The sequence below is a fragment of the Mastomys coucha genome, chromosome X (genome assembly GCF_008632895.1).
Source record: "Mastomys coucha isolate ucsf_1 chromosome X, UCSF_Mcou_1, whole genome shotgun sequence".
NCBI lineage: Eukaryota > Metazoa > Chordata > Mammalia > Rodentia > Muridae > Mastomys > Mastomys coucha.
In genome coordinates, this window is record NC_045030.1 from 143,170,406 (window position 1) to 143,177,739 (window position 7,334).

Below are 7,334 nucleotides of genomic sequence, written 5' to 3' on the forward strand. Positions count from 1 at the left end.
TCTGGGATCCACACATAACCTTCTGGGTTCCTCCAAAGGGCGTGTGTCAGTTCTTCATCTCAGCCCTCTGTAGCACTTTAAGTTCAGGTTGAGCCACTCCACTGCTGTTACTGTACTTGGTGATCATCCCAAGGTACTGGCATCTTCAAAACACTGGGATCTTCCCTGCTACTAGGCTTCACCAGTAGTCTCTCATAGCTTCCTTCATTGTACCAAGCTTCAACTCCTTTGCATGATACCTTCAGTCCTAGCCACCAAATGCAACCTTCAGCAGTCGCCTTCCCTGGCCTTTCACAGCGCCAAGCCTCAGCCTTCAAAACCAGTACCACCTGGATGATTCTTAGACATTACCAAGTAAAGCTGCAGCACAGGGTACATTCTTGGCTATCTTTGGAACACAGCTTGTTTGTAATCTTAGAAAAACACTTCCCAGATTTCACCTGAGTGATGCTGGTCTCTTCCTAATCACTACTAATTTCTTAGCTCCACCTAACCAGCATGAATTGCCCCAGGAGTCTCTTCTATACTTACTTCTAAAGTCAGAGTCACATGGCCAAAGCTGCTGAGTTGTTCTGTTTGCTGGTGATGGAACATGGGCCCCCTTATTCAAGTACCAGATTTCTGTTTTTCAACTCCCTCACTGCCTAAACTTGGCTATCCTGAAACTTGGTCCATAAATTGACCTTTAAGTCAGAGATCTGCATGGCTTTGTCTCCTGAATGCTGGCATTAAAGGCATGTACCATCACACCTGAAACTAAGGTTTTCTTCATGTAGAACTCATTCTGTTCCAGGCTGGCCTTGAACTCAGAGATCTGTTTGGCTCTGTCTCCTGGTGTTAGTGTGTGCCATCATTGCCTGGGCCTAAGCTTTTCCTTGCTACTGTTCCTCAAGATATGAATCAAATGCTTGTGTTTTCCAATCTCAAGATCTGGATCATAAGTATGCCCTCCATTTCTGGATTGTAGTTCATTCCAGGTTAAAAGTCCAAACTATTCCTTGTTCAACTGCAAACACACACAATAAACTTAGTTGGGTGGGATCTCCCCTTGAGATCACCAATCCCCTAAACTTTTATCTCCTTGAACACAGGATTCAGCTCCATTTCACTTCCTGATGCCCCTTTCTTGTTACTTGTTCCATACATTTTGTATTTTTTTTAAACTTGCTTTGCTTGATCAGAATGTTCTTTGAGACTAAATCAAAGAACAAAGTCTCTACTGTGCATTTTTGGGACTTCCTTTGTCAATGCAATTAATATAAAGCCCTTTACCTTAGCCTCAGGTAGACTTTTCAGAGAAGAGCAAAAAAGTCACATTCTTCACCAAAATACCACAAAAACATTCTCTAGTCCACATACTCAATTTCTTCTCCACTGAAACTTCTTCAGCCAGGTGTGCACAGTTCAAATAGCTGCCAGCAACAAAGTCTTCCATATTCCTACCAGGAGAACCCACTAAGCCCCACATAAAGCATTCTACTGCTTTTCAAATCCAAAGTCCTAAAATCTACATTCTTTCACACAAAAACATGGTTAGGCCTATCAGAGCAATACCCCAGTCCTACCATCTTCTGTCTTAGTTAGGGTTTTGCCACTGTAAACAGATACCATGACCAAGGCAACACTTACAACGTTTAAGTGGGGCTGAGTTACAGGTTCAGTGATTCAGTCCATCATCAAGGTGGGAGCATAGAGCATCTAGGCAGACGTGGGGCTGGAGGAGCTGAAATCTATATTTTCCTCTAAAGACAAACAGGAGAAGATTGGCTCCCATGTGATTAGGAGGAGGATCTCATTGCCCACCCACACGGTGATACACTTCCTCCAACAAAGTCACACCTATTCCAACAAGGCCACACCTGCTAATAGTGACACTCCCTAGGCCAAGCATATTTAAGCCATCACACATTCACTTGAGCAATTGGTGCAAGACCAATTAGTTCCTAAACACATTGAGGAGTCTACTAGTCCTTGGAATTTTTCTGTATTTGTAGTAAAAAATAAATCTGGAAAATGGAGAATATTAACAGATTTAAGAGTGGTAAATTAAATAATTCAGCCTATGGGTTTTTTTCAGTCTGAAATTCCTTACCTTCTATATAATTTAGAGATTGGCCTATAATAATTATTTATTTAAAAGATTTTCTTTTTACTATTTCCTTGCAACACAAGACAGATAAAAATTTGCTTTTACTGTGCCAACATATAATAATCTAAATCTGTAAAGAGATACAGTAGAAAGTTTTTTCTAAAGGAAAGTTTAACAGTCCAATGTAATGTCAGTATTTTGTGTAACAACTGGTAACAAAAAATTAAACTCTCTCCTTAGTCTATTATTTAACATTACATTGATGATAGTTTATTGCCTATTCTGATACAGATAACCATAGAGGAAAATATTAATGAAACATGAAAGATTTTACGTTACTGGGGATTATAGATTGCACCAGAAAAAAGTACATAAAAGAGATTCTGTAGATCTTTAGGATTTAAACTGAGTCAGGAAAAAGTCCAACCAGAAAAGTTTCAAAATAGAAGAGATAAATGAAAAACTCTCAAAGAGTTCAAAAATTATTAAGAGAAATTACCTGGTTATGCTCTTCTATTTGAATTAAGCATTCAACAGTTAAAGTAATTTGTTTCAAACCCTGTAAAGTTATTCAAGTTTAAGCAGTCTATGAAAACTAACAGCTGAAACAGAAAAAGAATTGGCCCAGGTGGAACAGAGATTACAAGATGTCTATGTGGATAGAGTGCATCCTAAACCTGACTATATTTAGTTATGCTACCCTCCACCTGTTCTCCTACTGGAATAATTTTATAAGAAAAGATAATATTTTTCAAAATCAGAATTATATGCAATTCTTACAATATTATGAGATTTGCCTGAAGCTCTCAATATAATTACTGGTTTTCAATATGCAGAAGTAGTTGTTTTGTATATGGAAACTGCTGAACTTATAACTTCCTTATAACTTAGAATTAACCTTATTAGTTATGTGCTTGCAACAGTCAATTAGAGATAGAAATTATTCATTGTATATAACACATATTCATGCTCATACTGGATTGCTAGGACCACTGACACAAGGTAATGATGAAATATAAATTATTTAAAATGTGTTAGAATCATGAAAATTTTATGAAATACATCACATTAATAGTAAAGGCTTAAAGTGACATGGCAAGAAACTTAAATTTATTAATATTACTATTAAAAATCCTCCTAATTATTCCTTATATAATCAAATTCCTATACATACAGGCAGTAATCTTTTTTAAATGTTAATATTTTTCTCCTTTTTAAAACTTTATTTTATTTTTTTACTTATTTACTTTATATCCCAATCACTGCCCACCTCCTGGTCACACCTTTATAATTCTTCCCCCATTCCCCTTCCCCTTCTCCTCTGAGCATGTGGCACCCTTCCCCCACCCCCATCTATTCCACCTTGGCTCTTCAAGTCTCTGCAAGGCTAGGCACTTCCTTTCACACTGAGGCTAGACAGCTAGATGAAAATATGTCACTTACAGGCAACATCTTTTGGGATAGCCTCCACTCCAGTTGTTGGGGATCCATATGAAGACCAAGTTACACATCTGCTACATATGAGTAGGGAAGCCTAGGTCTAGCCATGTACATTCTTTGGTTGGTGGTTCAGACTCTGAGGGCCCCAAAGATCCAAGTTAGCTTACTCTTCCTGTAGAGTTCCTATGCATTTTGGGGCCTGGAATCCTTTCTCTTATTGTTCTGTAAGAATGCCCAAGCTCCATCCACCCTTTGGCTGTAGGTTATCTCTATCTGTCTGGGTCATCTTCTGAGTGGAATCAGTTAGAGGACAACCATGCTAGGATCCTGTTTGCAAGCATACCAGAATAAAATTAAAAGTATTAGAGATTGGCACTTGCCCATAGGATGGGTCTTTCATTGGGCAGTTTATTTCTTGGCTATTCCCTCAGTCTCTGCTCCATCCCCTGTGCCTACATTTCTTGTAGACAGGATAAATTTTGGGTTGAAAGAATTGAGGGTGGGTTGGTGTCTCTATTAGTCCAATGTGGTTCCCCCCTGGCTACAGGAGGTGGTCTCTTTAGGTACCATGTTCAAAATATTGTGAGTCTCTGCTAAGGTCACCCTCATTAATTCATGGGTGCCTCCCTTATCCCAGGTCTATTTTTCTTCCTGGAGATCCCCACCCCATCAGTTGGATATTTCCATTCCATTCCCCTCTCTATGCCCTGTCCCTCCCAGTTCCCACTCTCCCTCTGCCTCTTACGATTATTTTATTCCCTCTCATAAGTGACATTCAGATATCCTTACTTGTCAGTTAGAAATTTTAAGTTGGACAAAAGAATGAAAATTGGCATACCATGTTTGTTCATTTGTGACTGAGTCATTTCACTCAGGATGATATTCTCAAGTTCCATCCATTTGCCTGCAAATTGCTTTTAATGGCTGACTAGTATCCCATTGTATAAATTTACCACATTTTCTGTATCCATTCCTCTGTTGGGAGACATCTGGGTTCTTTCCAGCTTCTGGTTATTATAAATATGGTTTTTATGAACATACTGGAACATGTGTCTTTATTACATGTTGGAACATCTTCTGGGTATATGCCCAGGAGTGATATAGCTGGATACTCATGTAGTACTATGCCCAAATTTCTGAGGAACCAACAGACTGATTTCCAGAGTGGTTGTACCAGCTCGCAATCCCACCATCAATGAAGAAGTGTTCCTCTTTCTCTACAACCTTGCAAGCACCTGAGTTTTTCATCTTAGACATTCTGAATGTTGTGAGGTGGAATCTCAGGAAGCTTGCAGCCAGCCATTGGACTGAGCTTGGGAGTCCCTAATGAACGAGATGGAGAAGGGAGTGAAGGATCAGAGGGAGTTTGCAACCCCATGGAGGGAGCAACAGTGTCAACAGGCCAGATCACCCTGAAGCTTCTGGGGACTAAGCCATCAACTAAGGAGTACAAATAGCTCCTGCTGCATATGTAGCAGAGGATAGCCTTGTCAGGCATCAATGGGAGGAGAGATCCTTGATCCTATGAATGTTTGATAGATGCCCCAGTGTAGGGATATCTAGGGCAGGGAGGTGGGAGTGGGGGAGGATGGGATAGGGGGTTTCTGGGAGGGTAAAAGGGGATAATATTTGAAATGTAAATAAAGATAATATTCAATAAAAAGAAAAATAAAATAAAGGCCTAGCATGTTTATGAGCTTTTCCAGAACATTCCTAACTGCATGGTGAGGCCATTTCAAAAATAAACAAAACATGGTTCCCAAGGATTATTTCGTGTGTTGTAGTATCTATTACATACATATTCCAATATTCAAACAACCAGTGAGAACATGATAAGTGCAAATAAAATGGGCTAAACTATGTTACTTTGCTGTGAGGTCTCATTTTGTCACCCTGTAGGCCAGCTAATTTATTAAATCATTGAATCAATGTGTAAATGATATGGAGAGAATGTTTGTTGCATGCATGAATGTCAATGAAATATATATGTATGTTAGGCCCACAGAGGCTAGGAGAAAGTGTCAGATTCCTTGGTACTAGAGCTAGAGATGTTTGTGAGCTACCATGTTGGTTCTCTGAGAGAGCAGCTGGTGATCTTCAACACTGAGCTATATGTCTCTAGTCACATTTAGATTTTTCACCAAATGTCTGTGATGAAATGGAATTATATATCTTTATGCTAAAAGTATGTCCTTTGTATTTTCATTGTTCAAAATCACATGACAGTGTTATAGCAACTGTATGGGTTAATATTTTACTATGTTGATTGTTCTGTATATATTTTAGTTTTCTTCTTTCAACATGTTTTTTTGGGGGGGGTCATTTTTTCCTAAGACTATAAGTCCATAGGAAGGAACTATAGACATTATCCCTGAAAGTACAGCAAATGCCTTTGATCACAGCACTCAGAAAGCAGAAGCAGGCAGATCTCTGAGTTGGAGATCAGCCTGGTCTACAGAGTGAGCTCCAGGACAGCAACAATTTAGCTTTCTCAGCATTGTTTTCTGAAGATGCTGTCTCTTCTCCAATGGGTCTTTGTCAAATATCAGATGGCTATACTTACATGCACTTATATTTGGGAATTGACTTTGTCCTATTGATTTTCCATGTTTATTTCTGTGCCAGCACCCAGCTATTTTTATTAATATAGATCTTTAAAGTATCTGGACATATAGATGTGAGCCTCCCCAAGAGTCATAGCCTATCTAACAATAACCCTAGCACCTGCCATAGGAATCCTACATTTTTCGTATCCATCCAATAGACTTCTGTGAGAAGGCAGGCTATTGCCATTGCTCTTGCTTCCCTACTAGAACTAGAAATAAGCCCCTATTCCAAAGGAAAATCTAAATGGTAGACATAGGACTTGGAGAAGTTGATCTGGGACTCTTCTGGAAGCCTCATCTAAAAGGATTAGCTCTCTGTCTCTCATAGTTCTACAAATGCTTTGTAAGCCGTCAAAGGTGGAAAGCAATCAATAGTCATACCCAGATGTAAAACCAATGAACCACAGCAATGATGAGCATGGCAAGATGTACGCAAAGTTGTGATAACAGAACTTGTCTTAGAAGTATCTAACAGTAGTCTAATTGGAATTAAGGGATGCTCATAGAAAGGAATTTGTGTATTACTCTGAAAACACAGAGTCAAAAATAAAACATTGATACATTCTGTGGCCTGGGGCAAGAACAGAAAGTGTTAAAAAGAAAAGAAAATGACTGAGAGATATCCAAGTCCTTAGCATGTGCCCAAAGGACTCCACCCACATGCTTCTCCTCAGAAAACTCTGCTGAGATTTATTCAAGTTGTATGTAAAACTAGCTTTTTTAAAAGCATGTCTTTTTGCTTTATGTATAGTATTCTACTCTTGGTTTAAAATCTATTCATCATTCACACATTTATTTCTCTACTCTTTCTTTCTTTTAACATGTTCATAGATTATATATAGAGTCTTTAGCCAATCTGTTTTTCCCATTACCCAAGCTTCTGCTGAAATCCTCTTCCTAACAGGTCTCCTTGCTTCTTTGGGATTTCTACTTTTGTGTGAACCACTGAGTTTAATTAAGAGCTTCTTGGCAACTTATGGTTTGGGGTGGAGAACAAGGGCAATTCTTTAGCTATCCCATTGAAGAAAAGGACATCCTCTTTCCCTCAAACCATTAACTGACAGTATTTCCTCAGGGAGGGCCTTAGACTCTTGGGCCTCTCCACATTATCCATTAACTGCCAATAGGCTCCCCAGGGAAGATGGGTGGGCCTACATTGGCCTCTCTCTCATCCATGAAGAAATGCTAAAGGTTCAATT